A 3268-nucleotide genomic window follows, 5' to 3' on the forward strand; every position below is an offset into this window, starting at 1 on the left:
TGTTGCCCAGGCTGGTGTTGAACTCCTGAGCTCAGGCAATCTGATGACTCATGCCTGTAACCCCAGCACTTTGGGAGGCCGATGCTGGTGGATCACTTGAGGCCAGGAGTTTGAGACAAGTCTGGCCAACATGGTGAAACCACGTGTCTACTAAAAATACAAAAATTAGTGCCTCATCTGTAGTCCCAGCTATTTGGGAGGCTGAGGCACGAGAATCGCTTGAATCCAGCAGGCGGAGATTACAGTGAGCCAAGATTGCACCACTGCACTACAGCCTGGGTGACAGAGTGAGACTAGTCTCAAAAAACAACAACAACAACAAACAAACAAAACAAACCCCAGATCTTGAAAACTCAGCCTCTGCTGTAGCCATGCTGGTCCCATGGACCTCCCCAGTTGCCCAATCATTCTTGTCTCCTTTCTAGAATGGCTCTCTCCATTCCTTGGCCTCTTTGTTCTGCAAGATCCACTTCAAGTACTGCTCCTCACAGAGCCTTCTCTAACTACCCCAACTCCTCTTCCCTCCAGCTACGCTTTCATGACACAAATTGTACCACGAAATTCTGATTCTGTATTTGTAGCACATAAGATAGTTTTATCTCACTAGCTAACTTGAAAACACAGGATCTTGTCTTACTCATCTTTGTATTGCACTGTGGCTTAACACATATTTAGATAATAATCAATAAACATTTGTTGAATTAACTTTTCCTAATTATAATATTCTATATGGTTTGTCTTCATTTCTGGTTCATCATGATTTGGCAGTGGCTTCTGAGGCTTTAAGTCTTATGTTTCTCTTTGACTCTCCTCCTGGTATGTAAAAGTCTGTAAACACATACAATGTTTGAATACATTAGGGGAACATGTCATTAGATAATCTATTCTTGTATCACTTAAGGTATTTTATAAACTTAAACATCATCCTGTGACATTCCAAAGCTGTAAACTGGATTTTTGCACAGTAAATTGCCCTGAAATGGGGCACACTTGTTGCAAATTTATTTTGGTAGCAATTAAAAACAAAAAAACAAGGCAAATGTTTTGTACAAGAGTTGCACAACAACTAAGTCTTATCCAGAATGCTGTGCAACACTAAGTCTTACTGGGAATGCTGACTCCCTTTCATCACAAACAAGGAAACATCTCCTGAATAATGTGGAAAAGGAGAAATGGAAGCAAAATAAGGAAGCTTTGTTCCTACCTGTTACAGTTGTGCCTTCTCCAGCTTTTGAAGTCACCATCTCTTAGCTTCGTGCCCCCTGAAAATCAGCTGCTTCAGGTTTCTCTATCTTATTTAGTCTTTGTGTGTGTGTCTGTGTGTGCGTGCGCGTGTGTGTGTGTGAGAGAGAGACAGTCTCTCTTTGACACCCAGGCTGGAGTACAGTGGCACAATCTTGGCTCACTGCAACCTCCACCTCCACATTCAAGCAATTCTCCTGCCTCAGCCCCCCCAGTAGCTGGGATTACAGGCACGCCATCACGCCTGGCTAATTTTTGTATTTTTTTTTTTTTAGTAGAGACAAGGTTTTGCTATTTTGGCCAGGCTGGTCTTGAACTCCTGACATCAGGTGATCTACCTGCTTCAGCCTCCCAAAGTGCTAGGATTACAGGCGTGAGCCACTGCGCCCTATCCTTATTTAGTCTTAAAGAAGAGGATTTTGAATTTTAGGATGATACCAATGCTAGCTCTAGTCTCTGTTAATTTACCCAAGTGTGCTAGGAATTTAATAACAGACATTATTTTCGTAATAAAATAGCTCACTTCTTACTGACCCCACTGTCCAAGAAATGCACGGAGGTGAGGTGAGGAATACCCTTCATGGACTGTAGGAGAATATGGGACTAGAAAAGATAATTTTACCATAATGTTGAGTTCCCCCCTCAATTAACTTTATGTTAATATTATGCAATAACTATTTCTGAAGAAAGAAAACAGAATTATTGAGTCATTAGGGAAAATAGGAATGTTCTGAATTGAAAATATATATTATTTCTGATATTCTGTATAGCTTATCTGCTTGGTGCTTTATTTGATACTACTAGACATCTCCCATTATCCTACAAGTACTCCCTGTCACCTAGCAATGTGTGCTCAAAGAAGGAGCTTAATTTTACCAAGAGAACAAAATAAGACATGATTAGTGAGTACTATAGAAGCCAATGATAAGATCCCTCCCCTAACAAATGAATAACAACAATTGGTGTGACATATTTGATGTGTTACAATTAATTACAAGGTAAGTCATGAGAAATTTGTTACTAATAAAAAAGTACCAACATTTGAAAGTGATATGTTTAACAATTAGAGCCGATTCAGCAGATGATCCCTATAATAATATTATGTTGATGTATGTGCATTCCAGCATGCTTTCTGGGAGAGAGAAGGAGAGAATTATGGATAGCTACCAGCGACTGATACTATTTTGTGAGTGTGTCCATGGAAATGTGTCGAAAATGTGAACAAAATCTGTCCTCTCTATAGTAATATGGGAAAGTTGAGAATAGCTAAGCTAAAAGATGTTGGAAGTATATATTTTTTTTCTCCAGCTTCCATTCCTCCTTCTCATGGTAACAGCACTCTGATTTTAAAATGGGGAAACCCCAACACTCCTGGGCTTAAGATAGAACCAATCTTACCCCTAGCTTCAAGAGTGGGCATAGGTCCCAAGGCCAGCCTGTCAAAACTTTGTATCCCTCTGGCTACAATGACTGGTTGGGGAATGAGCATGTGACACAATCACAGCCTGCAAGACCTGTATCACGAGGTTCTTTGTTGCAAAGAAGAGTAGTCAATTTTGGCTGACTCAGAATTTGGTACAAGTCACAAACTCTAAAATGTGGAATTGGCTGAATGGAGGGCGTGGGGATAGGGCAACGAGGACTCTAGTCCAAACTGGAAATTATGAATTTCTGAAATATCTGCTGCCTATTGTTTTGGGGTAAGACCACAGGCCCACTGGAGTGTGGTATGAGAAGAAATGATAGTGCCCGGCGCAGTGGCTCTCCCCTGTAATCCCAGCACTTTGGGAGACAGGCGGATTGCTTGAACCTGGGATTTAGAGACCAGCCTGAGCAACATGGCAAAACCCTTCTCTACAAAATACATGCTGGGTGTGGGACACACGCCTATAGTCCCAGCTACTCGGAAGGCTGAGATGGGAGGATCACTTGAGTGCAGGAGGTCGAGGCTGCAATGAGCCAGGATTGTGCCACTGCACTCAAACCTGGGCAACAGAATGAAGCCCTGTCTCAAAAAAAAAAAAAA

This window comes from Colobus angolensis, unplaced genomic scaffold (assembly GCF_000951035.1).
Source record: "Colobus angolensis palliatus isolate OR3802 unplaced genomic scaffold, Cang.pa_1.0 Scaffold169, whole genome shotgun sequence".
In the NCBI taxonomy this organism is placed as follows: domain Eukaryota; kingdom Metazoa; phylum Chordata; class Mammalia; order Primates; family Cercopithecidae; genus Colobus; species Colobus angolensis.